We start from the raw sequence: 19683 nt of genomic DNA, 5'->3' as shown, positions 1-19683 counted from the left end.
TGTGCCTGAGCACGCCGCTATGCGGAGTTATGTGAAGGAGTCTTTGGAGAAGGGGCATATTCGCCCGTCATCGTCGCCATTAGGAGCAGGGTTCTTTTTTGTAGCCAAGAAGGATGGTTCACTGAGACCTTGTATAGATTACCGCCTTCTAAATAAGATTACGATTAAATTTCAGTACCCTTTGCCATTATTATCTGATTTGTTTGCTCGCATTAAGGGGGCTAGTTGGTTCACCAAGATAGATCTTCGTGGTGCGTATAATCTTGTGCGTATTAAGCGAGGCGATGAGTGGAAAACTGCATTTAATACGCCCGAGGGCCATTTTGAGTATCTTGTAATGCCATTCGGACTTGCCAATGCTCCATCAGTGTTTCAGTCCTTTATGCATGACATCTTCCGAGAGTACCTGGATAAATTCCTGATTGTGTACTTAGATGACATTTTGATCTTCTCGGATGATTGGGAGTCTCATGTGAAGCAGGTCAGAACGGTGTTTCAGGTCCTGCGTGCTAATTCTTTGTTTGTGAAGGGATCAAAGTGTCTCTTTGGTGTCCAGAAGGTTTCATTTTTGGGGTTCATCTTTTCCCCTTCTACTATCGAGATGGACCCTGTTAAGGTCCAAGCCATCCATAATTGGACTCAGCCGACATCTCTGAAAAGTCTGCAAAAGTTCCTGGGCTTTGCTAATTTTTATCGTCGCTTCATCTATAATTTTTCTATTATTGCTAAACCATTGACCGATTTGACCAAGAAAGGTGCTGATGTGGTCAATTGGTCTTCTGCTGCTGTGGAAGCTTTTCAAGAGTTGAAGCATCGTTTTTCTTCTGCCCCTGTGTTGTGTCAACCAGATGTTTCGCTTCCGTTCCAGGTCGAGGTTGATGCTTCTGAGATTGGAGCAGGGGCCGATTTGTCGCAGAGAAGTTCTGATTGCTCGGTGATGAAACCATGCGCCTTCTTTTCCAGGAAGTTTTCGCCTGCTGAGTGAAATTATGATGTGGGCAATCGAGAGTTGCTGGCCATGAAGTGGGCATTCGAGGAGTGGCGTCATTGGCTTGAAGGAGCTAAGCATCGTGTGGTGGTCTTGACTGATCATAAGAACTTGACTTATCTCGAATCCGCCAAGCGCTTGAATCCTAGACAAGCTCGTTGGTCGTTGTTTTTTGCCCGTTTTGACTTTGTGATTTCATATCTTCCGGGCTCTAAAAATGTGAAGGCGGATGCCCTGTCTAGGAGTTTTGTGCCCGACTCTCCGGGTGTATCTGAGCCGGTGGGTATCCTCAAGGAGGGAGTAATTGTGTCTATCTTCCCTGATTTGCGGCGGGTGCTGCAAAAATTTCAGGCTGATAAACCTGATCGTTGCCCAGTGGAGAAACTGTTTGTCCCTGATAGGTGGACGAATAAAGTTATCTCTGAGGTTCATTGTTCGGTGTTGGCTGGTCATCCTGGAATCTTTGGTACCAGAGAGTTAGTGGCTAGATCCTTTTGGTGGCCATCTCTGTCGCGGGATGTGCGTACTTTTGTGCAGTCCTGTGGGATTTGTGCTCGGGCTAAGCCCTGCTGTTCTCGTGCCAGTGGGTTGCTTTTGCCCTTGCCGGTCCCGAAGAGACCTTGGACACATATCTCTATGGATTTTATTTCAGATCTTCCCGTCTCTCAAAAGATGTCAGTCATTTGGGTGGTCTGTGATCGCTTCTCTAAGATGGTCCATTTGGTACCCTTGTCTAATTTGCCTTCCTCCTCTGATTTGGTGCCATTGTTTTTCCAGCATGTGGTTTGTTTACATGGCATTCCAGAGAATATAGTTTCTGACAGAGGTTCCCAGTTTGTTTCGAGGTTTTGGCGAGCCTTTTGTGGTAGGATGGGCATTGACCTATCTTTTTCCTCGGCTTTCCATCCTCAGACTAATGGCCAGACCGAACGAACCAATCAGACCTTGGAAACATATCTGAGATGCTTTGTTTCTGCTGATCAGGATGACTGGGTGTCCTTTTTGCCTTTGGCTGAGTTCGCCCTTAATAATCGGGCCAGCTCGGCTACCTTGGTTTCACCATTTTTCTGCAACTCTGGGTTCCATCCTCGTTTCTCTTCAGGGCAGGTTGAGTCTTCGGACTGTCCTGGTGTGGATACTGTGGTGGACAGGTTGCAGCAGATTTGGACTCATGTAGTGGATAATTTGACCTTGTCCCAGGAGAAGGCTCAACGTTTCGCTAATCGCAGACGCTGTGTGGGTCCCCGACTTCGGGTTGGGGACTTGGTTTGGTTATCTTCTCGTCATATTCCTATGAAGGTTTCCTCTCCTAAGTTTAAACCTCGTTTTATTGGTCCGTATAGGATTTCTGAGGTTCTTAATCCTGTGTCTTTTCGTCTGACCCTTCCAGATTCTTTTTCCATACATAACGTATTCCATAGGTCATTGTTGCGGAGATACGTGGCACCCGTGATTCCATCTGTTGATCCTCCTGCCCCGGTTTTGGTGGAGGGGGAGTTGGAGTATATTGTGGAGAAGATTTTGGATTTTTGTGTTTCTAGACGGAAACTCCAGTATCTGGTTAAGTGGAAGGGTTATGCTCAGGAAGATAATTCCTGGGTCTTTGCCTCTGATGTCCATGCTCCCGATCTTGTTCGTGCCTTTCATATGGCTCATCCTGGTCGTCCTGGGAGCTCTGGTGAGGGTTCGGTGACCCCTCCTCAAGGGGGGGGTACTGTTGTGAATTCTGTGGCAGAGCTCCCTCTTGTGGTCACAAGTGGTACTCCAGCTGATTCTCTCTGTGAGCCTCCGTTGGTGGAGGAAAGTGGTACTGCGGCTTCTGAGTTTCCTTCCTCAGGTGATATGGTGAAGTCGTTAGGTGCTACCTTATTTAACTCCACCTAGTGCTTTGATCCTGGCTTCCAGTCGATGTTCTAGTATTGGACCTGTTTCCTCCTGGATCGTTCCTGTGGCCTGCTGCTCTGCATAGCTAAGTTCCTCTTTGCTTTTTGTTTGCTGTTTTTTTTCTGTCCAGCTTGTCTATTTGTTTTTTCTGCTTGCTGGAAGCTCTGGGACGCAGAGGGTGTACCTCCGTGCCGTTAGTTCGGTATGGAGGGTCTTTTTGCCCCATTTGCGTGGATTTGTAGGGTTTTGTGTTGACCGCAAAGTTACCTTTCCTATCCTCGCTCTGTTCAGAAAGTTGGGCCTCACTTTGCTAAGTCTATTTCATCTCTACGTTTGTCTTTTCATCTTTACTCACAGTCATTATATGTGGGGGCTGCCTTTTCCTTTGGGGTATTTCTCTGAGGCAAGGTAGGCTTATTTTCTATCTTCAGGCTAGCCAGTTTCTCAGGCCGTGCCGAGTTGCATAGGTAGCGTTAGGCGCAATCCACGGCTGCCTCTAGTGTGGTTGGTTAGGATTAGGGACTGCGGTCAACAGAGTTCCCACGTCTCAGAGCTCATTCTTGTTTTTTGGGTTATTGCTAGGTCACTGTATGTGCACTGACCTCTATGTCTATTGTGGTACTGAATTACCTTTCATAACAGATGGCACACACAGGAGTCAGAAGTGGCACACAAGCCCTGAGGCCAATATTTTTCTCCCACTGATTGATGTAGTGATTTTTTCAGGTATATTTTAGAACACAAATCAAGCAAAAAAATTAATAGGCTTTCTATGGCCCACTGACTGAGAGATGGCACACACAGAAGTCAGGAGTGGCCCACAAGCCCAGAGGCCAATATTTTTCTCCCACTGATTGATGTAGTGATTTTTTCAGGTATATTTTAGAACACAAATCAAGCAAAAAAATTAATAGGCTTTCTATGGCCCATAATTTGAGAGAGAGAGGGAGATGGCACACCCAGGAGTCAAGACTGGCACACAAGCAGAAAGGTCAATATTAATCTCCCACCTATTTTTTTTTTTTTCAGGGAGACTTTATAAACAAAATAAAATAAAATGATTTTTTCAGGAATAATTTAGAAACCAAATAAAATAAAATGATTTTTTCAATGACAATTTAGAAACCAAATAAAAAAAAATAAAAAAAGGCTTTCTATGCCCCACTGAGTGAGAGATGGCACACACAGGAGTGAGGAGTGGCACACAAGCCCTGAGGCCAATATTTTTCTCCCACTGATTGATGTAGTGATTTTTACAGGTAGATTTTAGAACCCAAATCAAGCAAATAAATAAATAGGCTTTCTATGGCCCACTGACTGAGAGATGGCACACACAGGAGTCAGGAGTGGCCCACAAGCCCAGAGGCCAATATTTTTCTCCCACTGATTGATGTAGTGATTTTTTCAGGTAGATTTTAAAACCCAAATCAAGCAAAAAAATTAATAGGCTTTCTATGGCCCACAATTTGAGAGAGAGAGAGATGGCACACCCAGGAGTCAAGACTGGCACACAAGCAGAAAGGTCAATATTAATCTCCCACCTATTTTTTTTTTTCAGGGAGACTTTATAAACAAAATAAAATAAAATGATTTTTTAGGAATAATTTAGAAACCAAATAAAATAAAATGATTTTTTCAATGACAATTTAGAAACCAAATAAAAAAAAAAGGCTTTCTATGCCCCACTGAGTGAGAGATGGCACACACAGGAGTCAGGAGTGGCCCACAAGCCCAGAGGCCAATATTTTTCTCCCACTGATTGATGTAGTGATTTTTTCAGGTATAATTTAGAACCCAAATCAAGCAAAAAAATTAATAGGCTTTCTATGGCCCACAATTTGAGAGAGAGAGAGAGAGAGAGATGGCACACCCAGGAGTCAAGACTGGCACACAAGCAGAAAGGGCAATATGAATCTCCCACCTATTTTTTTTTTTTTCAGGGAGACTTTATAAACAAAATAAAATAAAATGATTTTTTCAATGACAATTTAGAAACCAAATAGAAAAAAATAAAAAAAGGCTTTCTATGCCCCACTGAGTGAGAGATGGCACACACAGGAGTCAGAAGTGGCACACAAGCCCTGAGGCCAATATTTTTCTCCCACTGATTGATGTAGTGATTTTTACAGGTAGATTTTAGAACCCAAATCAAGCAAAAAAATAAATAGGCTTTCTATGGCCCACTGACTGAGAGATGGCACACACAGGAGTCAGGAGTGGCACACAAGCCCTGAGGCCAATATTTTTCTCCCACTGATTGATGTAGTGATTTTTTCAGGTAGATTTTAGAACCCAAATCAAGCAAAAAAATAAATAGGCTTTCTATGGCCCACTGACTGAGAGATGGCACGCACAGGGATGGCACTCTAGCAGAAATGCCAATCTTAATCTCCCACAAAAAAAAAAAAAAAAACAGGGACTGTCCTACAATTACTATCTTCCTGCAGTAATCTCAGCCAGGTATGGCAGGCAGCAATAAGGAGTGGACTGATGCACAAATTAAATAAAAAGTGTGGACAAACAAAAAAGATAGCTGTGCAGAAAGGAAGGAACAAGAGGATTTGTGCTTTGAAAAAAGCAGTTGGTTTGCACAGCGGCGTACACACAGCAATGCAGCTATCAGGGAGCCTTCTAGGGCAGCCCAATGAGCTACAGCGCTGAGGAAAAAAAAAAAATATAGCTTCCACTGTCCCTGCACACCGAAGGTGGTGTTGGGCAGTGGAAATCGCTACAGCACAAGCGGTTTGGTGGTTAATGGACCCTGCCTAACGCTATCCCTGCTTCTGACGAAGCGGCAGCAACCTCTCCCTAAGCTCAGATCAGCAGCAGTAAGATGGCGGTCGGCGGGAATGCCTCTTTATAGCCCCTGTGACGCCGCAGACAGCAAGCCAATCACTGCAATGCCCTTCTCTAAGATGGTGGGGACCAGGACCTATGTCATCACGCTGCCCACACTCTGCGTTCACCTTCATTGGCTGAGAAATGGCGCTTTTCGTGTCATTGAAACGCGACTTTGGCGCGAAAGTCGCGTACCGCATGGCCGACCACGCACAGGGGTCGGATCGGGTTTCATGAAACTCGACTTCGCCAAAAGTCGGCGACTTTTGAAAATGTTCGACCCGTTTCGCTCAACCCTACTTCTCAGTCATAATCAAACCTCTTACTGATATGACCAAGAAGGGTACTTTTCATCTTGGTCTATTGAGGCTTGAGGCTGGTCTATTGAGGTTGATGTTTTTGCTGCTCTCAAGACAGCTTTTTTTTAAAGCTCCTGTCCTCAGTCAACCCGATGTTGACTTGCCTTTTATGGTTGAGATAAGCACACTACCCATGCCCATAAATCCTACATGAGGATAGGCAACACTCCATAACATGTATGAAACATATAGATCCTATTGTAATTATCCATATTTGGATCAAGAAATGTTTCTGAACCACAATATTTAAAATAATAAATTTATTTATTCAAAATCAATATGTATTACAAGACGAATAAAATAGATTGGTGCCTCAGACCAAGCAAATAGAGGCCAGCATAATGTAGGAAGACACAAAAATTCCTAAATGGTGAGATCAATCCACTGTGTCAAAATAGAGTCTCTTGGTAATGTTGGGGTACATGTATAATAAACAGAAATGTTGCTTATTCTCAATCAAAAGATGATTATCCAGTATTTGCAACTGTATCCATCTGTGTTGCTAGTATAATAAATATGGGAGACATAGAAACATATTGTGGTTCAGAAACACTTCTTGATCCAAATATGGACAACTACAATATGATCTATATGTTTCATACTTTTATGGTTGAGGTAGATGAATCTTCTTATGATATAGGTGATTGGAAACTATGCTGTTTAAATTGCATTTGAGTAATACAGGCATTTGTTGGGGGGGGGAGGCTACATATAGAGTAATATTCTTTACCGATCACAAAAATGTACTGTTTATTGATGCCACTAAGTGCTTGAATACTAGACCAGCCCAGTGGGCCTTCTTTTTCTCTAGGTTTGATCTATCCGGTACTAAGAATGTTAAAGCTGATGCGTTATCATGTACGGTACTTTTGTTCTGGAGTTGAGGGACAAACATCAGGTCAAACTTTTTAGTGAAGGGGTGGTGGTGGGTGATCTGGGAATTGATCTCAGACAGCACATTGTGGAAACTCAGGTTGGTGCAATAAGGGGTTTCCACTCAGCAAGCTTTTTGTGGCATCCTTGCTTCGCATTGATTTTCTTAACTAAGTTCATGACTCTGTGTTGGCCGGATATCCTGGTTCCTCTGCCACCTGGAGAGATGTTTCCAGGTCCTTTTGGTGGCAGAGTGCTCAGAAGGAAGTTGATAAGTATGTCCATAGGTGCATAGTTTGTGCATAGTCTAAAGCCTCTCGCTAGGCCCCAACAGGGTTTCTTTTCCCCAATGAAGTTCCGTTTCAACCTTGAACTAATTTGTCCATGGATTTCATCATCTACTTACCTAATTCTGGTAGTAATACTGTAGTATGGGTGGTAGTGGATCATTTCAGCAAGATGGTTCACTTGGTTCCTCTCCTAAAATTGCCTACTGCTAAGAGTTTAACTACATTGTTTATCTCTCATGTTGTTAAGTTACAAAGTGTTCCTAAAACCATTATAATAGAGGGATTCAGTTTATGGCTAGCTTTGGTTTAATTTTAGCTCCAGATTGGAAATTAAGCTTTCATTCTCATTATTTTATCATCTTGAGATTAATTGTCAGACTGAGAGAATTAACCAAGAATTAGAACAATAATTAAGATGTTTTGTTTCATCTAAATCAAGATGACTGTGTGGATTTTCTTCCTCTGGCTGAGTTTGCTCTCAATAATCGCAACTCTACTACTACCGGTATCCGGCTTTTTTTTTTATTATTGCTGTTGGGGTTTTCATCCAGTTTTTGAGATTTTTCTGGTTTGTAATCTGCGGTCCCAGAGGAGAAAAGATATTATTCTCGCTTGATTAAGGTTATGGAAGAAGTTGAAAAATGTCTTTTGATAACTTTTGATCTGACCAAGAGAACTGCGAACCGCAGATGTAGGAGGACCCCTGTCATTATGGTGGAAGATTTTGCTTGGCCATCCTCAAAAAATTTTCATCTTAAAGTTCCATTAATAAAATTTGCTCCTTTATTTGTTTGTCCGAATAAAGTAATTAAGATAATTCATTTTGTGACGATCAAGCTCCAACTCCCGGTTGCGTGGAGGATTAATAATTCCTTCCATTCCTTTCTTCTTAAAAAGTTTGAGAGGTCGCCGGGTCCTCAGGACATCACTGAGGAGGACAAGGAGTATAATACATACAAAATATGTGTAGTTTTCTATTTTCGTTTTGCTCATTGGATGGATCTGTTTTTTCAGAATAAAAACAAACAAAAAAGATTTCTAGTTCATTTTTCTTTTTTTTTACTACCAAACATGTTCACAAACAGTCTAGTAAGCAAAATGTATAAAAAAAATGGAGTTAGAGTGTCTAAAATCAAGGTTTAATAAGCCGGGTCATAGTGACCCGGAACACTACAAGTGTATAGTAAATGCGAACAAAACAGCAGGGTTAAAAATGTGATGCCCAGAACTGGAATCAGTAGTGCAGTTAATGTCTGACCAATTACTTCACATGATAGACTCTATGCTTTGCTTCATGCATCCCAGAACTGTGTTTACCTTTTTTTTGCTGCTGCATCACACTGTTGACTCATGTACAGTCTGTGATCTATTAGTATACCCATTTTTTCACATGTGCTGTTGCTTAGTTCTATTCCTCCAATTCTGTACATGTCATTTTCATTTTTGTTGCACAGATATAGAATCATGCATTTCTCCCTGTTAAATACAATTCTATTAGTAGCTGCGTATTGTTCAAGCTTATCTAGATCCTTCTGAATCCTTTCTCTGTGTTCTCTAGTGTTGGCTTCTATCTTTTCATCATCTGCAAATTTGATTAATATATCTTCAATTCCCTTATAGAGATCATTTATAAAAATGTTGAACATCACTGAGGCCAAGACAGAGCCTTGGGGGTACCCTTCTTGAAACACTCAAGCCAGCTATAAATCCACCAAACCATAGCCTTGTCGATCCCATACATGGTCATTATTTCAAAAAGGATAGTATGAGATACTTTATTATATGCTTTGTTGAACTTAAGATGTAGTATATCTATCGCATTTCCCTGTTCAACCCAGTCAGTGATTCCATCATAGAAGGAAATTAGATTAGTCTAGGATGACTTGTTTTCTAGGAACCCAAGCTGTAATTACTGTATTCTTGTCTAAGTACTTACATACAAGCTGTTTAATAATTTGTTCAAAGATCGTTCCTGGTTTAGAATTAAGGCTCACTGGCCTGTTATTTCTTGGCTCCATCTTCTTTCATTTTTTGAAGATAGGGACAACATTTGCCCTTCTCTAATCTTCTGGGACTTCTCCAGTTCTCCATGAATTTTCATGGACTATGGCTAGTAGTTCTGCAATTTCCTTTGCTATCTTTTTTAGCATCTCAGTAATTCATCTAGACCAGGAAATTTAAATTCATTTAAATTAGTTAAGTATACTCTCACCATCTCTCTGTTTATATATAGTGGGGATACTTTTATTCCTTCAATAGCACAGTGAAGATCAGTTAAAGTTACATTTGCTTTCTGAGAGAACACAGATGCAAAATAGTAATTTCACAGTTCAACCTTCTCAACATCATTTTTGACCACTTCACCATTTTTATCTTGTAAAAGTCCTATATTCTTTATATCTTTGACTTTTCTTTTGTCTTTATATCTTTGACTTTTCTTTTGTGTTAGACATACCCCCCAAATCCTTTTTTATTGCTATTAGTCTCCTGTTATGACCTGGTGGTTAGGAGCACCCGGAATGACCTGATAATTAAACCTCATACAAGACGAGCTCTGGGATGTGGGAGCTCTGCTGACCGCAAGCCCTAATCCTATCACACACACTAAAAATAGCCGTGGAGCGCTCCTGACCAGACCTAGGCACCTCGTCACAGCCTAAGAACTATCTAGCCCTAGAGAGAGAAAAAAAAGCCTACCTTGCCTCAGAGAAATTCCCCAAAGGTAAAGGAAGCCCCCCACATATATTGACTGTGAGTAAAGATGAAAGTCACAAACGCAGAAATGAAACAGGTTTCAGCAAAGGGAGGCCAGACTTACTAAATAGACAGAGGATAGGAAAGGTAACTTTGCGATCAGCACAAAAACCTACAAAAGACCACGCAGAGTGTGCAAAAAAGACCTCCGCACCGACTCACGGTGCGGAGGGGCCACTCTGCATCCCAGAGCTTCCAGCTAGCAAGACAAAATCATGAAAACCAGCTGGACAAGAAAACAGAGAACAAAATAAGACTATAAGGAACTTAGCTTCTGCAGGAGAAGGCAGGTCACCAGAGAGATCCAGGAGCGAACTGAACGAATGCAAAAACATTGACACCTGGCATGGAGTAACGATCTAAGAGGAGTTAAATAGAGAATCCAACCAAAGGATAAACCACGTCACCTGTGTAAGGAACCTCAGAAGCAGCAGCTTCACTCATAGCCACCAGAGGGAGCCCATAGACAGAACTCGCCGAAGTACCATTCACGACCACAGGAGGGAGTTCGACAACAGAATTCACAACAGTCTGCCTGCATGCCTCACTTCATTACTGGCTTTAGCTCTTCTAACGATTGCCCTGTATTCTCTGCAGACAGCATTATATTCTTCTTTAGATATGGCTCCCTCTTTCTATTTGATACACATTTCTTTTTTCCTTTTCAGCAAGTGTTTAACCCCTTTCTGACATCGGACGTACTATCCCGTCGAGGTGGGGTGGGCCTGTATGATCACTGACGGGATAGTACGTCATAGCGATCGGCCGCGCTCACGGGGAAAGCGTGGCCGATCACTGCCGGGTGTCAGCTGACTATCGCAGCTGACATCCAGCACAATGTGCCAGGCATGGTCACGGACCGCCCCCGGCAAATTAACCCCCAGCACACTGCGATCAAAGATGATCGCAGTGTTCCGGCGGTAGATGGAAGCATCACGCGGGGGGTCTCCCTGCGGGCTTCCCTGAGACCCCCGGAGCAACGCTATGTGATTGGACAACAACCTTTGGGGCCAATTTCTCCTGTTACCCTTGGGAAAATGCAAAACTGGGTGCGAAAAGATCATTTTTGTGAAAAAATATGATTTTTTATTTTTAAGGCTCTGCATTATAAACTTCTGTGAATCACTTAATGGGTCAAAGTGCTCACCACACATCTAGATAAGTTCCTGAGGGGGTCTATTTCCAAAATGGTGTCACTTGTGGAGGGTTTCAATGTTTAGGCACATCAGGGGCTCTCCAAACGCAACATGGCATCCCATCTCAATTCCAGTAAATTTTGCATTGAAAAGTCAAATGGCGCTCCTTCGCTTCCGAGCTCTGCCATGTGCCCAAACAGTTGTTTACCCCCACATATGGGATATCAGCGTACTCAGGACAAATTGTACAACAAATTTTGGGGTCCATTTTCTCCTGTTACCCTTGGTAAAATAAAACAAATTGGAGCTGAAGTAAATTTTTTGTGAAAAAAAGTTAAATGTTCATTTTTATTTAAACATTCCAAAAATTCCTGTGAAACACCTGAAGGGTTAATAAACTTCTTGAATGTGGTTTTGAGCACCTTGAGGGGTGCAGTTTTTATAATGGCATCACGCTTGGTTATTTTCTATCATATAGACCCCTCAAAATGACTTCAAATGAGATGTGGTCCCTAAAAAAAAAATGGTGTTGTAAAAATGAGAAATTGCTGGTCAACTTTTAACCCTTCCAACTCCCTAACAAAAAAAATTTTGGTTCCAAAATTGTGCTGATGTAAAGTAGACATGTGGGAAATGTTACCTATTAAGTATTTTGTGTGAGATATCTCTGTGATTTAATTGCATAAAAATTCAAAGTTGGAAAAATGCGAAATTTTCAAAATTTTCACCAAATTTACATTTTTTTCACAAATAAACGCAGGTAATATCATGAAGTACAATATGTCTCGAGAAAACAATTTCAGAATCACCAGGATCCGTTGAAGCGTTCCAGAGTTATAACCTCATAAAGGGACAGTGGTCAGAATTGTAAAAATTGGCCTGGTCATTAACGTGCAAACCACCCTTGGGGGTAAAGGGGTTTAGTTCTGTGTTCATCCATCCTTGCCTTTTTAAATGTTTCCAATTGTTCTTTCTTTTTGAAATTATTTCTGATTGTGCAGTGAGAATTTAATTTAGTAAAATCCTTTCATCCTTCTTGTACATTTCTGCCCTTTAGAACATCCAGCCATTGGACCTTTCCTATCTTGTTTCTGAATCTATTAAAATCTGAAGTCCAACATTATCCCCTTTCCAACGTTGGGCATAATAGTACGGCCCACGTCAAAATCCCTCCCTTTATTGTGGGCTCCGGCGCTGAGCCCACATCTTTCCCGGCACATGTCAGCTGTAAACTAGTTAAATGCAGCTTCTCCATCCTGTAATCTGATCTCCCCAGGACTCAAACTCATGTCTCTGTATTTGCATGCTGTTGCTCTACCAATGAGCCACAGCTCATAATGCGATTTGCGTGTGGATTGCCTAGTGAGGGGGTTTTGTTGGCGGCGTCAGCAGTTGGGGATCACAGTGGGTTCAGTGGCCCCTCGTAAAAGGGAGGGTATACTGTTATTTATCTGGGTATGAACCCTTAAGACAGTGCTTTGTGGTCAGCTTCACTGCCGCCAAGCCACAGCAGATACAGTACACTTTTTCTCTGGATGTTTAGTTTCTGTTATCCTTGCTTCAGTCTTTTTAGGATAACAAGTGTATTTCCTGCTGGTGATAGTCTCATTTGGATGCCCAGCCATACTGCTGTAGTTTAATCCAGTCAGAGAAAGACCAGCTAGTGTTTATCTCTCTGCTGTTTATGTTCTTTATCCTGTACATATATATACTGTTTCTTTTTAAGAAGAAAGCGGTATATTCTCTATCAGTACATATTTATCCTTTATTTTGTATTTACTGGTTTGTTTTACTCACTCTGGGATCTCTATTTCAGCACACTTTCCATTCTGTAAGTAATTTTCACTCTGCTCAGCCCTCCAGTTCTTTAGGAGGAACGTGAAATGCTCAACAGTCTTTCAGGTAGCATAGGTCAAAGTTTCCGTCATCTAGTCTGTGGTTACTGCTTCTCAGCTTATGCAAGAACCACTAGGGACTGTGGGGTCAGGATCTCTAATCTGTATAACAACCGGCAGGGTCAGTTGCAGTTCTTAGTGTGTTACCTATTTTCCTGAGGGAGTTGCTACACTATCATAACAGTGCATTACTTACACTTTCCTTTGAAGCAATTGTACCTGATGATTCCAGGTATTTCTGTGGGTCTCCACAGGTGGTCCTTGGCTCTTGGACAACCCTTCTAATAATTTTTTTTCACTCTTATGTCTGAAACCTTTCGGGGAGCACCTGGTTATGGTAAAATGATTTTCCTTCCACTTTCAGATTATGACCCCAACAGTGCTCACTGAAACCTTCGTTAGTTTAGAAATTCTTTTGTAACCAATGCCATCAGTATGTTTTGCAACAATAAGGTTGCAAAGGTCCTTAGACATCTCACTGGTTTTACCTATCATGAGATGTTTCTTGTGTGACACCTTGGTAATGAGACACCTTTTTGACTTTGTATCAGTTGAACCAGCTAATGTTATTTTACACTAAGGGCATGATTGCTTTCTAATTACTAATAGACTTTACATGCCTTTTCCATCTACCTCTATTTCTTCATGTGTTCAATACTTTTTTTCCTGGGTGAATTCTCATTATTACACATAACTAAATTTAAGGAGATCTATGGTTTCATTTCTTTGCCTGTGTGGATTGGATGGGTTGTTGCCGATGTCTGGTGAGAATTTCTTGTCAATAGCACCTTTAGAAATATTATATATATATATATATATATATATATATATATATACAGTTAGGGCCAGAAATATTTGGACAGTGACACAATTTTCGCGAGTTGGGCTCTGCATGCCACCACATTGGATTTGAAATGAAACCTCTACAACAGAATTCAAGTGCAGATTGTAACGTTTAATTTGAAGGGTTGAACAAAAATATCTGATAGAAAATGTAGGAATTGTACACATTTCTTTACAAACACTCCACATTTTAGGAGGTCAAAAGTAATTGGACAAATAAACATAACCCAAACAAAATATTTTTATTTTCAATATTTTGTTGCAAATCCTTTGGAGGCAATCACTGCCTTAAGTCTGGAACCCATGGACATCACCAAACGCTGGGTTTCCTCCTTCTTAATGCTTTGCCAGGCCTTTACAGCCGCAGCCTTCAGGTCTTGCTTGTTTGTGGGTCTTTCCGTCTTAAGTCTGGATTTGAGCAACTGAAATGCATGCTCAATTGGGTTTAGATCTGGAGATTGACTTGGCCATTGCAGAATGTTCCACTTTTTGGCACTCATGAACTCCTGGGTAGCTTTGGCTGTATGCTTGGGGTCATTGTCCATCTGTACTATGAAGCGCCGTCCAATCAACTTTGCAGCATTTGGCTGAATCTGGGCTGAAAGTATATCCCGGTACACTTCATAATTCATCCAGCTACTCTTGTCTGCTCTTATGTCATCAATAAACACAAGTGACCCAGTGCCATTGAAAGCCATGCATGCCCATGCCATCACGTTGCCTCCACCATGTTTTACAGAGGATGTGGTGTGCCTTGGATCATGTGCCGTTCCCTTTCTTCTCCAAACTTTTTTCTTCCCATCATTCTGGTACAGGTTGATCTTTGTCTCATCTGTCCATAGAATACTTTTCCAGAACTGAGCTGGCTTCTTGAGGTGTTTTTCTGCAAATTTAACTCTGGCCTGTCTATTTTTGGTATTGATGAATGGTTTGCATCTAGATGTGAACCCTTTGTATTTACTGTCATGGAGTCTTCTCTTTACTGTTGACTTAGAGACAGATACACCTACTTCACTGAGAGTGTTCTGGACTTCAGTTGATGTTGTGAACGGGTTCTTCTTCACCAAATTAAGTATGCGGCGATCATCCACCACTGTTGTCATCCGTGGACGCCCAAGCTCACCAGTCAATTCCTTTTTTCTCAGAATGTACCCAACTGTTGATTTTGCTACTCCAAGCATGTCTGCTATCTCTCTGATGGATTTTTTCTTTTTTTTCAGCCTCAGGATGTTCTGCTTCACCTCAATTGAGAGTTCCTTTGACCGCATGTTGTCTGCTCACAGCAACAGCTTCCAAATGCAAAACCACGCACCTGGAATCCACCCCTGACCTTTTAACTACTTCATTGATTACAGGTTAACGAGGGAGACGCCTTCAGAGTTAATTGCAGCCCTTAGAGTCCATTGTCCAATTACTTTTGGTCCCTTGAAAAAGAGGACGCTATGCATTACAGAGCTATGATTCCTAAACCCTTTCTCCGATTTGGATGTGGAAACTATCATATTGCAGCTGGGAGTATGCACTTTCAGCCCATATTATATATATAATTGTATTTCTGAACATGTTTTTGTAAACAGCTAAAATAACAAAACTTGTGTCACTGTCCAAATATTTCTGGCCCTAACTGTATATATATTACATATATATATATATATATATATATATATATATATATATATATATATATATATATATATATATATATATATTACATATATTACTTAGAAAATTGGTTACATGTTCAATACTTATTTCACCCGCTGTGGATGTTTAGCTGTTGACCTCATAAAAAAGACTACTTAAAAGAGTTGTCCAGTCTAAAGTGAGAAGCCTGCAGTCACTCTGTGTGACTGGAGACTTATGAATCCCCCCCAGCACAAGCACTGTGCGCTGCGAGGATTCGCTGGTTTCTGAGTCAGGAATGGTGGTAATATAAGCCATATGCATATGCCCGGTCAGGGCGTGACTAGTGGGTGCAGATTTTCTCCATACACTTGTATTGAGCAAGGCCATGCCTACCAGAAGGCCATGCCCACTGGAGGGCACAGCCTCAATCAATACAAGTATATGGAATGAGGTTTGCTACCACTAGATGGGTTCTGCCCGGGACTATGCATAACACATACGTACCCGCCAGTCATGGCTCAGAAATCGCTGAACAGCACATTGTGTACTCTGTGGGAATTCATAATTCTGCAGTCACTCTGTATGACTGCACAATTTTTATTTTAGACTGGACAACCCCTTTAACAGGGTTGTTTGAGATATGTAAAATGCAGCTCATAGGCAGCAGTAGTGTAAAAATAATACTCACCCTTAGTTCCAGTGGTAGATCCCTGCTACTACCTATTGGTAAATTGTTTACATTGACTGCAAACAAAAAGCCCCATAAACCCCACATGACATCTGCAGCTAATCACTGGCATTAGTGGTCTTGGTTCATATATTGTAAGGCCAAAAGTCAAATTGTTTTGGGTGTGGCATTTCACAAATCTTGCACAACCCCTAAAATTTAATTTGTATGACCTATACATATACAGATTTTTCACCCACTGTAAGGCTAAATCTACACATGCATTTTTTCAGTTTTAGTTGTGTGCATTTTTTATAACAGCAGGGAATGAACAAAAAGGTTGCATATGTATGAAGGAGGACCCTGCCCGCGAGGGCTCACAGTCTGCAGGGGATGGGTGAGGATACACTAGGAGAGGGTAGAGCTGGTTGTGCTGCGGTTCAGTAGGTTGAGGATCACTGTAGGCTGTAGGCTTGTCGGAAGAGGTGGGTCTTCAGGTTCTTTTTGAAGGTTTCTATGGTACTCGAGAGTCTGATGTGTTGTGGTAGAGAGATCCAGAGTATGGGGGAAGAACGGGAGAAGTCTTGGATGCGGTTGTGGGAAGAAGAGATGAGAGCAGACTGTGAACCCACGCGGGCAGGATCCTCCTTCCTTATTTACCTGTGTGCCTTGTTTGTTTTTTTGCTTATGTTTAATTGTATTTGTCTATATATGCCCCTTTTCACATGTAAAGCGCCATGGAAGAAATGGCGCTATAAAAATGTATAATAATAATAATAAGAAGAAGAAAAGAAAAGAATCAGCAAAGCATGGAAAAAAGCCACTAAAACAGCATACTCCAGCCTAATAATGGCTGTAAAGATGTGCAATGCTTAATGTATGCAAACTAAAATTTAAAAATGTGAGACTTCAATTATTGTACAAGTCATTTTTATTAAAGTGTTATTTTGACAATATCAATCATAGCTTGGTGGCTTTAAATCCTAAAATAGATGAACTTCTTCAATCAGTTTACAAAAATGCTCATTACTCCTGCTATGGCCTCTCCAACCCCAGAAAATCTGAATGTCAGAGGTGTTGCTTACCTGATTTCCCATGGATAAGTCCTGTAGTTCTTTTATGACAGGTTATACATGCTCAGTAGATACTGATGATGTCATTGCACAGTGTAGACATGGGCGCTATGAGCTTGCTTATATCAAAGGTGTAAGGGTATGTGCACACGTCAGGATTTCTTGCAGAAATTTTCCTGACAAAAAATGGAGATTTCTGCCAGAAATCCGCATGCGTTTTTTTCCCGTTTTTTGATGCGTTTTTGGTGCGTTTTTGGTGCATTTTTTCCCAAATGCATAGAATAATGGGAAAAACGCAGAAAATCTGGAAAAATTAATGAACATGCTGCTTTTTTTTTACCCCAATGCATGTTTTTCGTGGAAAAAACGCATCATGTGTATAAAACATGCAGAATGCATTCTAAATGATAGGATGCATAATGTATGCGTTTTTAATGAGATTTTATAGCGTTTTTATCATGAAAAAAACGTGAAAAAAATGCAAAAAAACCTGAACGTGTGCACATAGCCTAACAGATATCATCATCCCCGACTGTGCTGCTTGGCTGTGTGATAGATGCAGCAGAGTGAGCAGAGACCTACAAGCCAATAAACTACTATTGTTTTTTCCAATTTAAATCTAGACGAGCACACATAGGAAAAATAGGGTCATGGCCGAAAGTGTTAGCACCCTTGAAATTGTTCCAGGAAATGAAGTACCGTATTTTACAGGCTATAAGATGCACCGGACCATAAGACGCACCCCAAAGTTTCAGAGGGAAAATAGGGAAAAATAACAAAATGTGTCAAATGGGGGTCCATCTTACAGTCCAAATTCATCTTACCAGAGGTGATCAGCACAGGTGAAAGAGTGGTCACAGGGGTTCTTCGGTGGTCCAGGCTGGTGCAGTGGCCTCCGGTAAATCCCATCCCAGGCTGGTGCGGCGGTGGTGCTCTGGGGTTCTCGGTGGTTCCGCTGACATTTTGCGACAGGTGCGGTGCCGAGATCTCAATCTGAGCATGCGCTGCCCTGGCGGCTATTTTCCCGGCGGCCACCGTATCGCAACAATAGATCTGTGGGGGCCTCCAGGCTTTCACAAAATGCCGGTGGAGCCCCCCCGCACCACAAAGCACCACCGCTGCACCACAGAGAACGACCACCGCACCAGCCTGGGGAGGCTGAATCACCCTGCGGCGTTGGACTGGGACCGCCGCCACAGTATTTGTAAGTATATTCCAACTATAAGACATACCCCCATTTTCCTAAAAAAATGTTGGGAAAAAAGTGCATCTTATAGTCCGAAAAATATGGTATTTCTAACAGAAAATTATTGCAATTACAAAGGTTTTGTTATACACTTTTATTTCCTTTGTGTGTATTGGAACAACACAAAAATACACAGAAAAAAAGGTAAATTGGACATAATTTCACACAAAACTCTAAAAATGGGCAGGACAAAATTGTTGGCGCCTTCAATTTAATATTTAGTTTCACACCCTTTGGAATAAATAACTGCAATAAATCACTTCCTATAACCATCTGTAAGCTTCTTACACCTCCCAAGTGAAATTTTGGGCCACTTATCTTTTGCATTTTCTGAAACAATTTCAAGGGTGCCAACACTTTTGGCTGTGACTATATACCTAAAACACATACAGAATTGTTCGGCGGAGGAATAGAAATCTATTCACAGAAATGGTGGGAACAGAAAAGAATTACATTCATTTGTATAAATATTAATAAATAACTAATAAAATAAAGTGATTAATATATATTGCCATACCAATGTCTCCTTCTGCTAAAGGTACCTTCACATTAAGCGACGCTGCAGCGATACCGACAACGATCCGGATCGCTGCAGCGTCGCTGTTTGGTCGCTGGAGAGCTGTCACACAGACCGCTCTCCAGCGACCAACGATGCCGGTAACCAGGGTAAACATCGGGTAACTAAGCGCAGGGCCGCGCTTAGTAACCCGATGTTTACCCTGGTTACCATCCTAAAAGTAAAAAAAAAACAAACAGTACATACTTACCTACAGCCGTCTGTCCTCCAGCGCTGTGCTCTGCACTCCTCCTGTACTGTCTGTGTGAGCACAGCGGCCGGAAAGCAGAGCGGTGACGTCACCGCTCTGCTTTCCGGCTGACCGACGCTCACAGCCAGTACAGGAGGAGTGCAGAGCACAGCGCTGGAGGACAGACGGCTGTAGGTAAGTATGTACTGTTTGTTTTTTTTTACTTTTAGGATGGTAACCAGGGTAAACATCGGGTTACTAAGCGCGGCCCTGCGCTTAGTTACCCGATGTTTACCCTGGTTACCAGTGAAGACATCGCTGGATCGGTGTCACACACGCCGATCCAGCGATGTCAGCAGGAGTCCAGCGACGAAATAAAGTTCTGGACTTTATTCAGCGACCAACGATCTCCCAGCAGGGGCCTGATCGTTGGTCGCTGTCACACATAACGATTTCATTAACGAT

Source organism: Ranitomeya imitator, chromosome 3 (assembly GCF_032444005.1).
Source record: "Ranitomeya imitator isolate aRanImi1 chromosome 3, aRanImi1.pri, whole genome shotgun sequence".
Taxonomy (NCBI): domain Eukaryota; kingdom Metazoa; phylum Chordata; class Amphibia; order Anura; family Dendrobatidae; genus Ranitomeya; species Ranitomeya imitator.
This window is presented reverse-complemented; position numbering follows the sequence as displayed.